This window comes from Bos javanicus, chromosome 6 (genome assembly GCF_032452875.1).
Source record: "Bos javanicus breed banteng chromosome 6, ARS-OSU_banteng_1.0, whole genome shotgun sequence".
Taxonomy (NCBI): Eukaryota; Metazoa; Chordata; class Mammalia; order Artiodactyla; family Bovidae; genus Bos; species Bos javanicus.
Window position 1 is genome coordinate 6,438,392 of NC_083873.1, and position 15,451 is coordinate 6,453,842.

Sequence of the window (15,451 nt, forward strand, 5' to 3'; positions counted from 1 at the left end):
CTTTCCCATTAATGACTAAAATTCAAGTTCTGAGCCTTAATTTTTCTTACTTGAAAAACAGGGAAAAGTAGCAATGATTTTCTGATGTGCTATCAACTGAGGTATTATATACAAAACATCTAGCAGAGTGCTCAGCACATAGCTCATACACAATAAATGTTACCAAATAATACGCCCCTGTGCCCTTCTCTTGCAGAGAAAACAGAGCAAAGTCTGGCTGGAGAAAACAAGAGAATTCTCTTCTTAACATAGCCATCACGAGGCCTGTGTGGTAGATGGACCCTAGCTGGTAGATGAGAACTCTTAGTTCTGGTTCAAGCTGTGACAACTAGATGGGGACTTGAGGCCAGTCATTTCATCACTTTGGAATTTAGTTCAATCATCTTTAAAATGAGCTAACTAGACCTCTATTGCTAAGATACAGTCCTGAGATCCTGTCTCCGAAAAACAGTCAGGGACTCTACCCTAAATAGCCCCCCTGGTGTGCAGCACAGGGACGTGTTGCAAGGACAGAGGGTGGGGTGGTGAGAGGAAGACATCTTCCAAATTCTTAAGCCTGGCTGGCTTCATGGCTGTGTGACCTGTGCAGGCCCAGGAATGGGCTTCAGTGAATGCTCTGCTGTGAGAGTCTCAAAATTCTCAATAAAGTTTGAACAACGAGATCTGCATTTTCATTTTATAGTGAGACCTGCAAATTACGTGGTCAGTCCTGTTCCTAGGAGATGGGTATGAATAAGTAAGATATTTTTCTATCATTAATTAGAGACTGGCAGCAAGACACCCCTGGTGGGTGAGATAGTTGTCTGGGGGCAGAACAGAAGTGGGAGGGGGTTTTGATGGGATCAAGAGGGAAGGGTGATGATGGATGAACTTTTCCAAGTACAGCTGACCCGTCAACAACAGTAGGGCTCACCTCCTAGGTGAAGATCCAAGTTATTACTTTACAGTCGGCCCTGCATATGTACTGCCCACGAACTCAACCAACCGATCATATATAGTACGTATTTATTGAAAAAAAAATCCATGTGTAAGTAAATCCACGTAGTTCAAACCTGTGTTGTTTAAGGCTAAACTGTACTCTGAAATGTTTCTTTACCTTCTGCTCCTTGCTTCCTCTAAACTACAGCACAAGACTGCCATCTAGTGGCCAATGACATGAATTCTTTCAAAGATTTCCAATGTGAGGTTCACATTTCAGCACCTACAGGGTGTTCCAGAAAAATCTGACATACTATACTGTGTAGTTTGTAATAATTATTAAATGCTTTCTTCAGTTTCAACTTCCAAAATATTCAGAATTAATATGAAGACCCCTTTTCTGTTTTCCTGAACAATTCCCTAAGGCTGCTTTCATCTGTTCAGCAAGAAATGATTTTAAAAAATTAAAAAAAATACTAGTAACAAATATTCCATGATGAACACCACTGGTCATTAACAATGTCATGAAACTGATTCAAATGCTCAGGTTAATCCTGGGTCTGAATCAGAATACCCAGAATATCATCATCTTCAAAACTGGATGGTCATTTAGGGGTAGGGTTATGCTTTCATTCAGTCTGTGCTAATATGCAGGGTGATATTCAGGCCCAATGACCCACGTTCAGGCTACTGGCTGGAACAGGCATTACTGAACAATTAACTGGAAAAGAAGAGTAAGCAACGCAGCGATAGAAGATGAAGAAAGTGAGGAGCCTGGAGCACATCAACAGTCAGTGTCCCAGGGGGCTTCTCTCATCCATAAGCATCCCCACTGAGAACTCCACCAGATGAAAGGGTTACCTAGGTCCTCCTGGCTAGATTTCCAGGAAGAAAAGAGGGAGCTCACATACTCATCCAGTGATTACTGCTTAGGACCCCTGTGCGGGGAGAAGACTGCAAACATCTAAAGAAGGGTGAGGAAGTTCTCCCAGGATCTCCGCCCAGTGTTAAGACCACATCCCTCAGATTACAGGTGGCGTAACTGCTTCTTTTCAAACAATTCAGATATACTCACTGCACTGACTGGAGAAAATATCTGAGCACCAGACAACAATACTCTCTCTCCACTCAAAAACAAGAGAGTCCTTTAGGGAGAGGAATCTTTACTTAATGCCATTTCTTGCTTTGTTTTGGATAATTTTTTTAAACAAGACCTCAAGATAACAAGGATATCAAAGGCTATAAATGTGACATTGAACTTCTTCTTTTTAACACATCCTTAGGGCAGAAAAACCTCAGTGAGGATGGGGCTTATTTCACACTTCCAGTCACCACTAAGTATTCATCCTGTGTTCCCATAGCATGACATGCTCACTAATATCACACCATTTTTCTGTATTCAGTTTGCTTGTCTGTCTCCTCTAGTCTGTGAGCTCCATTAGGGTGAAGATAGAGTCTTATATCTATATCCCTACCCCCACTATATCCCTTTAACACACAGTAGACATTAATAACTGCAAAGGAGTAAATAAATGGAACATGCTGAACAGTCTCAGCCTTAGCAAGCCAGCCTTTCCCATGCACTATTCTGAGTCCTTACACACAGAATCTCTACTGAAGCAAACAGCCTTAGCTGTTCCTGTACACAGATAAGCTTAATCTGAACTAGATCGACCCTACCTAGATCATAACAGGTTAGGCCACTTGCTCCAAGAGCAGTCAATCTATATACTTGAGAACAGTCTATGAGAACTTTGTCTAAGACCAGTAATTCTAACTAGTTAAACCAATTAGGGTCTCATTCTTGGGAATCTGACTTAAATACACAAGAAAGGCACCAGCTAGTAACAATGGATGGTAGAGGGGAATGAAGTTTGCCACCCCCAAAATATATCTCTTTGGCATAATGATTAATTTAGGTTGATAATCTCTAAGAAACAAGAGACTTAGAAAGTCTTTCTACTTTCCTCTTGGCTGCCTAAAATATTTAAATAAAGGGCTTATTCCCAAAATAGAGGTATCACCAGGAATATCTGCAAAGAATATGGGCTAGGTGTGATGGGGGAAATTCCGTGGGGCCTAGAGATCAGAGGCCACTCAATGTCTCATTGTCTCTGCGTGGCCAGCAAACATTTGTTTATCAAACATCTGCTTTTTCATCTTCATGAGAACTGCCTCACTTTCCTTTTAAGTTCCAACATCCTCTTTCATCTCTCGCTGAAGGTGGTATTTAAGGTGAAGGTTTTGGCCATTTTGGCAAGTTACTCCATTTTCCTAGGTATGAAAAAGTGAAAGTGTCAGTCACTCAGTCGTGTCTGACTCTTCGTGACCCCATGGACTGTAGCCCACTAAGCTCCTCAGTCCGTGGAATTCTCCAGGCAAGAATACTGGACTGGGTAGCCATTCCCTTCTCCAGGGGATCTTTCTGACCCAGGGTCGAACCTGGGCCTCCTGCATCGCAGGCAGATTCTTTACCAGATGAGCCACCAGGGAAGACCTCTTCTATGTATGCAAGTTATTTAATTTCTGTTTGACTTTCTCTTACTAACCTATCCCATGTCAATTTAGTTCTCAGTCCAGCCAGAACCAAAATGGGTAGAGGAAAATTTCCTCTTCCCAAACAATGGGCCAAAGTAGAAAGGCATAGAGGAGAGACAGAAAACAGAGGACATGAGGCAAAAGGAATCACAGTGAGTTCTAGTAAACAGAATCTAGACGGAAGAAAAGAAGGTGAAGTAATAGGTTCTTAGAGATGGAAATAATGAATTCTTGCTTATGGTGAATAAAACTATAACTTGTTTACTATAGCCTCCTCGGATCATGGCTGGCCAAGAGAACATATTTCTTAAATATGAAGTAAGCAGCTACCATGTGACACATATAAGTTTCGAATATAAACAAGACAGATCTATTTGGTTCCCAAGGAGATGTGAATTAAGCTCAGGCATGTACCATCTACAGGTTGAAGACTGACATTAAACAAGTAAAAACAATAGTGATAATAAGCATTACAAAGAAGTAGTGTAGGCTCTCACAGAAACATATGATGCCTTGAATTATATTTTCCATTGGTCTATTTTTGCTAAGTTCTCTGATTATACACACTTTCCTGCACTCTAACGAGGCCTGATTTACATTTGACACTTTTTATCCTTATTATCACCTCTAACTGTACATGTAAAGGCTACTTCCCCAAGGTCTACAAAATTTTCAAAATACAAATTGGCTCTAAATTCAAAGAGAAAATTGTAAATTTAAGTAAGTGAACGCTTTATCAATAAAACACAGCACTCATTCCAATGTCCTTCAATGCAACTCTTACTACCACTACAAGGCAACAGTGTTTACAACGTGCTGGACATTGTTCAAGACGGTTCACAGAAGTCAACGCATACTGTGTCCTGCTGAGTAAAGTCAGACAGAGAAGGAGAGATATCCTGTGACATCCTTTATATGTGGAATCTAAAGAGAAATGATACAAATGAACTTACTTACAAAAGAGAAAGATTCACAGACTTAGAGAGCGAGCTCATGGCTGCCAGGGGATAGGGAAGAGGGGCAGGATGCAGGGATAGTTAGGGAGTTTGGCTGGGACTGACATGTACACACTGCCATGCTTAAAATGGATAACCAATAAGGTTCTACTGTACAGCACAGGGAACTCTGCTCAGTGTTATGCAGCAGCCTGGACAGGAGAGGAGTTTGGGGGAGAATGGACACATGTCCATGTGCGTGTGTCCATACATGCATGTGTATGTGTGGCTGAGTCCCTTCACTGTTCACCTGAAACAATCACAGTGTTGTTTGTTAATCGGCTGTATCAGTTCAGTTCAGTTCAGTTGCTCAGTCGTGTCCGACTCTTTGTGACTCTATGAATCGCAGCACGCCAGGCCTCCCTGTCCATCACCAACTCCCAGAGTTCATTCAGACTCAAGTCCATCGAGCCAGTGATGCCATTCAGCCATCTCATCCTCTGTCGTCCCCTTCTCCTCCTGCCCCCAATCCCTCCCAGCATCACAGTCTTTTCCAATGAGCCAACTCTTCGCATGAGGTGGCCAAAGTACTGGAGTTTCAGCTTTAGCACCATTCCTTCCAAAGAAATCCCAGGGCTGATCTCCTTCAGAATGGACTGGTTGGATCTCCTTGCAGTCCAAGGGACTCTCAAGAGTCTTCTCCAACACCACAGTTCAAAAGCATCAATTCTTCGGCGCTCAGCCTTCTTCACAGTCCAACTCTCACATCCATACATGACCACTGGAAAAACCATAGCCTTGACTAGATGGACCTGTGTTGGCAAAGTAATGTCTCTGCTTTTCAATATGCTATCTAGGTTGGTCATAACTTTGCTTCCAAGGAGTAAGCGTCTTTTAATTTCATGGCTGCAGTCACCATCTGCCGTGATTTTGGAGCCCAGAAAAATAAAGTCTGACACTGTTTCCACTGTTTCCCCATCTATTTGCCATGAAGTGATGGGACCAGATGCCATGATCTTTGTCTTCTGAACGTTGAGCTTTAAGCCAACTTTTTCACTCTCCACTTTCACTTTCATCAAGAGGCTTTTTAGCTCCTCTTCAGTTTCTGCCATAAGGGTGGTGTCATATGCATATCTGAGGTTATTGATATTTCTCCCGGCAATCTTGATTCCAGCTTGTGTTTCTTCCAGTCCAGCATTTCTCATGATGTACTCTGCACAGAAGTTAAATAAGCAGGGTGACAATATACAGCCTTGACGTACTCCTTTTCCTATTTGGAACCAGTCTGTTGTTCCATGTCCAGTTCTAACTGTTGCTTCCTGACCTGCATACAGATTTCTCAAGAGGCAGGTCAGGTGGTCTGGTATTCCCATCTCTTTCAGAATTTTCCACAGTTTATTGTGATCCACACAGTCAAAGGCTTTGGCATAGTCAATAAAGCAGAAATCCCCCAATACAAAACAGAAAAAAAATGTTTTTAATCGACTCATATTAATCCTCACAACAACTCCTCTACACTATAAGAACTAGTAAACTATTTTCATTTTACACATTAGGTAGATGAGGCAAAGAAAAATTATATAAGTTAGCCAAAGGTCAACAACTAGTACGTGGCTGACCCAGAACTTGAACCCAAGCACTCTGGTTCGAGAGTCAATACGTTCTAGAGTCTAGACTCAATTTTACTCAATATGGTTTTCTTGGTAAATTCTCTTTTAAAATACTATTCAACAAATATGTATTGAATGCTTATTAGATGCAGGTGTTGATCTAGGTGTTAAAACAGTGAACAAAACAGACAAAAAATCCCTGTTCCCATGGAGGAGGATACAGATAACATATAAGAGAAAAAGGTAAAATATAAAGTACATTAGACAGTGTAAATGCTAAGGAGGAAACAAGGCCAGAAAGAGGGATGAGGAGTAGTATGACTTTAAAAAGGTGCTGGGATATGAGTACAATTTTAAATAGGCTGATCAGGAAAGTAACCTGAGTAGGTGATGTTTGAACAATGACCCAACTGAAGTGAGGACATGAGTTGTTTCAGTTAAGCTTTACAAGATAACAGGCAAAGTAAGAGCCCTGGGTTTGGATCCTTGGACTCATTACAGCCTAAAATGCCCCTGGAGTTACATTTAGAGTTTCTGGGGTGTGCACAGAACCAGCACATTCTATCAGGGCTTGATGCTGCCAGTTTAGGAAATGCAGAGTAATACAACTGAATGAGTGTTATGAAACGAGCAACAGCTTCTTCATTCATTCTGAGCAAGAATTCATGGAGGATTATATTATGAGGTAGCAATGCTGAACACTTAGTGAACTTTATTCTTCCCAGTTTCTAAAGTCAATACCCTGTATCTTAATCTGCCTGGGTTAACAACTGATGTAGCATACTCTGCAGCTTTTGTGTGGAGTATTGTATACATCTCTATTATGTCTCATTGGTTTATAGTGTCCTTCAAGTCCTCTATTTTCTTTTTTTTTTAATTGTGGCATAGGTGATGTACTATATAAGCTTCAGATGTACAACATAGTGACTCACACTTTTTAAAGGTTATACTCCACTTATAAAATACTGTCTACATTCCCTGTGTTTGCAATGTATCCTTGTAGCTTATTTTATACATAGCACTTTGTACCTCCTATGCTCCTACCCCTAACTTGCCCCTCCCCACTTTCCTCTCCCTGTTGGTGACCACTAGTTTGTTCTCTACATCTGACAGCCTGTTTCTTTGTTATATTCTTTGTGTTGTTTTTTTTTCTTTCAGTTTCCACATATAAGTGATATCATACAGTATTTGATTTTATCTCCAAGTCCTCTGTTTTCTTACTGATCTTCTGTCTAGATCAGATTTTTTGCTCATTACTGAAAGAAGAGTACTGAAATTTTCAACAGTTATGTTAGATCTATTTCTTCAATTATGTTCAAATCTTCTCACACGTTTTGACTCAATTTGCTTAGTTTCTGGAAATCTTTGACTATTTCTCAGAGTTCCGACAAACTTGCTTCAAATAGTTTCTGCTTATTTTTCATTGTTTCTGTGAAGGGACGGGGGCATGGAGCTGCCTACTCTACTCAACATGGCTTTCCCAAGGTGATTTTTTGACAGATCTCTCACCAGACAGGGAGAAAATAAATCTGTTTTCTAACAGAGCATGTTTATAGATATGAACATAAAAGACGAGTTTCCCTAGTAGAGGCCTGAAGCCTCATTCCTTACATCTATCACCTCCATTTCATGTTGGTTTCTCCGTCTTCCCTGAGTAGACATGGAGCTCCATGAAACACAGTTTGCAAAACACTGTTATAAATCATTAGAATCTTCTGACACTTATGTGCCGAGTGTCTGTGATCAGACGTTAGAAATAGCTAAGTAATCATTCTGACCTAGACTATTTCTTGTTTGTTTCCTAAATTATTTCAAAATGTGTTCTTCCCAACTTTGTGGAAAAGCCACAATGAGTAAAATGATCTGTCATTCCATCTCCCAGAGTTAACTGCTGTTGACATGTTGACATTTCTCACACTTATAATTCAGGTTAATCTTTTATATATAGCAGTTATCATCTTGACCTCTATGTGCTTAACACTGTTATTCTAGTTCACACTTATGTGAATACTGTCACATTTACTCTTGGAAGCTTATTATATAACTTTTACGAGAGAAGACACGTCATGTATTGACTAACCTTTCAATCTGCACCTTCGTAACCATCCCTTCAGTATCTTTCAATAAAACAAAAACAGGTTGATTACTCTATAGGTTAGCATAATGAGACTTCAAGTCTGTAAGTTTCAACATCTTTGTCATCTATGCCTACCAATGAAGCTTGGCCATATTGAAGTTGCTTTCAAGCTTCAAAATGCAGCAAAATGCCATCTTTATTTTGAAATCAAATCTTCTATGAACCCCCTCCCCAAAAAAAATAAACACAAAAAACTGAGCGCTGAAGGTTGAAGTCTGCAAATATGCGAGTAGATTGGGGGAAGAGGGTAAGCAGTTTATTCACAGGCAGTCCTGCTTAGCCATCCCAACACCCCAACATGATGCAGAACCCCAAGGCTCTGGGACAAGAATGTCTGAATATCCCATATCTGTGAGATGTCCTCAATCAGTACTTTTAATGAACTGGATGACTATTGCATCTGTATCTCCTCTGGCTTCTCAGACAGTACCTGACACAAAGTAGGCATTTAAGAAGTATTCATCGAAATAAAAGACATGAAATTCAAAATGAGGGAATGGGTTAGTACGGATCCATTACTGGTACTTGAGAAAAACCTAAGAAAGTACCCCCACTGAGAGCAGTAAACCAGTAGTGGTAGATCTCAGTGGTATCATTTGACCAAGATTCTATCAGTGGTTGCTGAAGACAAAATATAACTGAATAAACATTTAATTTCTTCCACATTTAAGGTATTGTCTGAAGGACAATCAAGGCTGCAAAGATGGTAAAAGTACAGTCTCTCTCCTAAAGAATACTTAATACTCTGATAGGGGAGATAATTTACATAAAATTGTGCTACAAAGCTAGCCAGTGCACCAAACAATATGTAAAAAAAATTCCATGGTTTTTGAGCTGAGGTAGAGAAATTTTGAAAAATGATCAACAGACAGCCTCATCAACAGGTGGCTGTTACAGAATGTAGAGGGTGACTGATGCAGAAGAAAGTAAAAAAACCATGGGATAAATACTTCACTGAAGAAAGCATGGCATATAAAGCAGCTGGAGATGAGTTAAAGGTTATCTTTTTGTCACTGGTGTGTTAAAAATACTGAGAATGGAGAGATGACATGAATTGTAGTGAGAAAGCTTTTTAAAGTTGACATTTGAACTGAAAAAGGAGGGGGAGGATTACGGTAGGTGGGGCAACATTTCAGTTTAATGAAAGACATTTCCTTCTCCAATGCATGAAAGTGAAAAGTGAAAGGGAAGTCGCTCAGTTGTGTCCGACTCTTCGCGACCCCATGGAGTGCAGCCCACCAGGCTCCTCCGTCCATGGGATTTGCCAGGCAAGAGTACAGGAGTGGGGTGCCATTGCCTTCTCCATTTAATGAAAGCAACATGCATCAAAGCTCAAAGGCCAAGAGGAAAAAGGTCTCCATAAGGAATAAGATGAAAGCAATCTGGCTGAAGCAAAGGGTGTTTGCTGGGTACCAGGCTTGCTGAGTGGGGTGGAGCCAGATTAACAGTGGGAGCAGCTAAGAGGCCACGATGAAGATAAAGGAGACTCTCAAAGAAAACTATGATAGGTATGTAAAGTAGTAATGATGGAAAAGAAATAAAAGAAATGCAAGTCCTAAGGATACTGAGGTGGGCATGAAAACATCTCATTGCCTGAGCCCAGAGAATTCGACAGCTTGGATAGAATCAGGGGGGGACAGGCAGAGATAAACCCTCTGAATGGATCGTAAACTTCCCTAGCGTCAATTAAGAATTCCAATGTCTGATTCTCTACCGCGCCGGGAGCCAGCGTGAGGACCTCCACCCGTGGCAAAGGTCATGAGGAAGGAGGCTCGACATACGCAAAGGCGGGATCAAGCCTCAGGAGTCCCCCTGGAAATTCTCGAGCATCTACCCTCAAAACCAGAGTCTGCCTACTTTATTGTTTTGTGCTCTCACCTACACCTCTGACTTTACGGGGGGCTGTCCCCCACCACCTCTTTCGGAGAAGGAGTTAACTTAGAGCTCCAGTTAATAATAATTCCTGGGCATTACCGGAGTGTTTCAACCTACAAACTCCTCTGAAGGTTCTCTAGCCTGCCTGACAGGCTTGTCCGGCCACATGTGATTGTTTACAGCCTCCCAACAGTGAGAGGCACGAGATGCTTTAAACCTTCTAAAAACGGGTTATTTAGAGAAGTTAGAAAACTATTAGTATAGTATAGTGGGCTGATTAGAAATTGTATTGGTGAAGGGTTTTTCATTTGTTGAGCCAATGTTCACTGCTAAGTCTCCACATCCCCTGCCCTTATACACATTAATGAATATATAGAAGAAATAAGTATTAACCTTTGATATTAATCACGTTAGACCTTAGGCTAAGCAAATTCTTTCCTTAATTAAAACCCACTACACCCTCACCCTATAGGAATGTAACTTTATCTGGTACCTTCGGAAGGTGGCGTCTGTTTTAAGAATAATCACCCCTGGAGAAATAAGTGTTCTGATTGACTGACCGCTGTCACAAGGAGAGGGTCATAAATTGTCAGCAGGCCCCCTGGCCAGAAAATGATGTAACACCCCTAAGACCTCTGTATACATTTGTATGAAGCACCTGACTTTAATAAAAGTCAGGACTGCTGACTCCGCGTGACTTTTGTATAATATCTCAGTGTATAAAAACAGACCCTGGAAAAATAAAAAATGGGATCAGTTCCTCGAAAGACTGGTCTCCCCATGTCGTTCTCTCATCTTCTGGCTCAATTATCTGGAACGTGGAGGCTCGTCAAGCCTACTAACTATGCCTGGGCTTCTAAGATCTGACCAGGGAGGCCTTAGTGTCTCCTCTCCTTCAGGAGAACAGGAGGACACCTGCGGCCTACGTAGGTGATGTAAATTCCTTGCCTTGGAATTTTACTAGCTTTCCACATAAACCAAGTTATTCAGCCTCTTTTCTCCGCTGAATTTTCCTACTGAGCTATCCTTATTCTATTACTCTTTATATCTCTAATTAATATTTAATTAAAGCTATCGTATCCTAATCACCGAAGCTGTCTCTCCTTCGAATTTCCCTGGATCCACCGGGACTGGACCCCGGCACTACTGTAAGTTTAATTGTTGGATCTGGGGTCCCACTGAGAATCAGTTGATCCTGGCATTTGATGGTGTACTGTCCCTCAGAAAGGGAAAAATGTACCCTCTGAGGGTGCTGGGGTGTACGGAGATTGTGTTTTAAGCTTTTCTTTTTCTACAGACATTAGAAATAGAAAACAAGAGTACTCTTAATAGAAGACTCCAGAGTCACTATAATCCCCAAAATGGTTCACAGAAATGTTTTCTCTTGCTAATCGAAATTCAGAAAGGGAAAACGACAAGGAGATACTCTTACCATTCTCATTTGACTGGATACTACAGGCAGAAACCTGGGAGACTGGCAGAATTCTTACCTTCTGCTGGCTTATGTTAGAAGTCCCAGGACTTCTCAGCAACAGCAGCAGCCCTGGAGTGAGCAGTGTCTAGTCAGTGACATGCAACCTTGACACCAAATTGCAGGTAAAGAAATATTCTCCTGTACCACACTGCCCCTTGCAGGACACCAAATGGACTCCATAGTTTTTCTTCCAGCTTTAGGCTATTCCCAGTGGTTTAGCGTGTACATGGTAACAGATGAACTAAATGCTACTCAACTGGACAAGCCAACACCGACACAGTGGTGAAGAAATTAGTACCTAGATTATTTCTCGTTTCGGTATTCCTTTATGGACTGAGTCAGACCAAAGAACTCATTTTATAGTTGAAACACATCACAAACAAATTACAAATCAAAGCTTGTAAAAACTTTGGGGTACTCATTAAAATTCTAACCCCTGCACCACCCCCAATCCTTGGGGCAAACAGAACACAAAAATGTAGACATCAGAAGGACTTTAGGAAAAGTTTATCAAGAAACTGGACTTAATAGCCAGAGGCACTACATCTGGCCCTTATAAAAATCCAGCACACTCCAAATAGAGGCTGTGAATTAATCCTTTTGAAATAGCATTTGGTTGCCCTCTGCCTAATGGCATCTCTAAATCTTCCATTTCTGATTGAGTGAACACTCTAGGAACTTAGGTAAGAAATTTGATACCATGACTTGCTCTGTAGGAACTAACCAGCATACTTGGAGATCAACAGGTAAAAAAAGGGTGTGGCATCCACTGACTGGCAAGTCTTGCTCTCCCCTTTGACCAGAAGACTGGATGTACATTAAGCTTTTTAGAAGAAAGTAAGCATTGTTATCGTGCTGGGTCAGTCCTTACAAACTGCTAACCATTTGCACTGCCATCCTCCTGGATTCACACGAGCCCTGCCGGGTCTGACCCAAAATGGCAGCACTCCCAGGACAACTGGAAGACCATCTCTAAGGTGACCTTAAACTAAGCATTTTCAGGGCCAATTCCCAGGTCCCAGAAGCAGACAAAATCATGAAGTAGACAGCTTTTCTCAAGATCATAGATAGAGAAACTTCCTTCTACTTACTTTCTCCCCCTATTTGGTCTTCCTACTCCCAGGGTGGGCAAATCTTCCTTTTAACAAAGACTTCCCTTTCTTTAGCCACTGATTATAAAGCTGACAGGAGATCGCTAATTTCAATCTATTCTTCGCTTCCACTATGGGCTCTCCTTCAAAGTTTGTCTTCCCTCTCAACAAGTCAAGCACAAACCAGGTAACTCTTTATATCGGTTTTCCAAAGCCTGGTGACATTAAGTCATCAATCTGTTCTCTGGTTATGTCTCCACCTAGATTATGCAAAAGAACCTGAACTAATTTTTGTTCTTGCCAATCCAAGCAGCTGGCGACAACTCAGGAAAATGGATGCATAACAGGTAAGCATCCACGATCAAGTAAACAATGTCACTCTTTTCCTTTCAATGAGATAACTGGACACAGAAAAACCTCTATAGAAGATCAAGGGCTGTCCTTTGCTCAGGTAAAGACGTTAGAAGGGAATTTTTCCTTTTGCACTGAAATCAGGCATAGAGCTTCACCTTCCAGGTCTAAGGCAATACTGCAAGCAAACCTTCTGGTTCGATTCTAAGATGCATCCTCCAGCCTCTCGTGAAGGTCATAAATGGCCTCAGCACCGACTCATGCAGGGACACTGGCCAAATCACCAGATGTTATGGCTAACTCCTAAGTCACCCTTATGTAACCTAGGGTAGCTCAGTTGCTTACATCATTAGTCATCAAAGATTGCATATCGGCAGACCAAAAATCCAGACTAAGTTGGCCAAATAATAAAACCAAGCTTTACGGCTACTATGGCCGAACTGTAGGCCTCCTATATCACATATTTCAAAACCTGTCCTGCTCCTACAGACTGACAGGGATATACAAGATGGAGATGTACAGATGTCAACAAGACAGGTGACAAGACACACTAAACCCCAACTAATATGTCACAAGCTCCATTCTGACCTTATCCAGGAACAATGCTGGTCTTTTGAGATAAGGTGTATAAAGAGTTCCTATCTGGATGGGCAGAAAAATGTGGACTTGAATTCCTGATACCCTCTGTCATCTTAAAATTCCAGCCCAATTATAAACTCTGGTTTCTTTGTTCATAAAAGTGAAAGTCCCTTAGTTGTGTCCAACTCTTTGTGACTCCATGGACTATACAGTCCATAGAATTCTCTAGGCTAGAATACTGGAGTGGGTAGCCTTTCCCTTCTCCAGGGGATCTTCCCAACCCAGGGATTGAACCCAGGTCTCCCACATTGCAGTTGGATTCTTTACCAGCTGAGCCACAAGGGAAGCCCTACTTTGATAAAACACTACTACTTTTTTTTTTTATTTTATTAATAAAATAAAATAAAAGCACTACTACTTTTTATGAAAGCACTACTTTCATAAAAAGTAGCATCACATAAACACCTCAGACCAGATCTCATAGAAAACTGGCTTGTTTATCACAATTTTAAGTTCTTTTCAGTACTAAGATCACTTTTCCTAGCCTTTGGAACTTATGAGTTGGAAAAGGCAGTTCTCAATCTTTCCATAGTAACAGGATTTCAATATTACTATGCAAATATTGGAAACCTTTCGATCAAAAGTTAATAGTCTCTGTTGGACTCGAAAAATGCCTTGCCCTGGATATACTGACAGTCCAAGGAGGAGGAGCTTGTGCCATCACTGGTGAAGAATGCTGTTTCTATGTAAATCACTTGGGGCAAACAGTGTCTAATCTATACCTTTTGCCTATGGAGAAGCGAACAGCAACTCACTCCAGTATTCTTGCCTGGAGAATCCCTATGGACAGAGGAGACTGGCAGGGAACCACGAAGAGTGGGACACGACTGAGCAACTAACACTTCCTACAGTTTTTGAAGACAAGGTAAACATGCTCCATCAGATAAAAATGAGGCTCAGCCATTCTATTGGATTGAACTACTCCTAGGGAAGGAGACTGATTTCATGGAATATCGGGAAATGGGCTTAGGTTCGTTATTTTCTGTTTATTCATTCTCATTCTATGTTCTTCTCACCCTTTATAGATCTCTTGCCACGCAGTTGCTAACCCAATTTTTCTCTCCACAGTTACTGACTCAGATTTTTCTTCTAGGGACATTTCAGACAGGGGAACGAAGGAGTTCAGAGTATATCACTCTGGCATACTGAATATTTTGAGTTAAAGACAATGGAGAAAACCTGACGCAAGAAGGGCACTCTGACCTTCCTTGTTCTTCCAGAAAGAGATAAAATTCCCTTGTAAAAGATGCCCTCCCTATACTAGGAGGAAGAACATTTTTTTAATCACCAGAGATGGAAAATTGGACCAAGAAATCCCCAAACAAACCTTGTTAAACTAACCCTTATCTTCCCAGTCATTTCTCCACATTTCTCCTAGCAGAAATCTCGTTGTCTTTTTCCTTTCTAAGCTTTCTTCCCTGGTCACTTCCTCAGGTTGTGATTCTCCTCTGAAAATTTCCATGTTCGTGTTAAAAAAAAGAAAGAGAAAACAAAAACTTCTGTGCTTTTCTCTTGTCAACCTGTCTTATGTCAGTTTAATTCTTAAGTCAACAGGAGAACCAAAGAGCGTAGAAGAGAATTTTTCCTTGTCTACAATGCTAAACCGTTTTCTTTCTGGTAACATTCTAATATCATGGGGGAGTTACACTCCCAGACCCTCGTATTATTTTTAAATTCACTCCTTTGAAATACATACAAAATTCTCACGTTCTGCTCACTGGCCCCATTAGAAACTCACGCTCATACTTAAGATGTCAACCTCATTATAGCCGTTTCAAGAATTAAATAGTGCAACATGCTAGGAAGTGAAGTGAAGTGGCTCAGTCGTGTCCGACTCTTTGTGACCCCATGGACTGAAGCCTACCGGGCTCCTCCGTCCATGG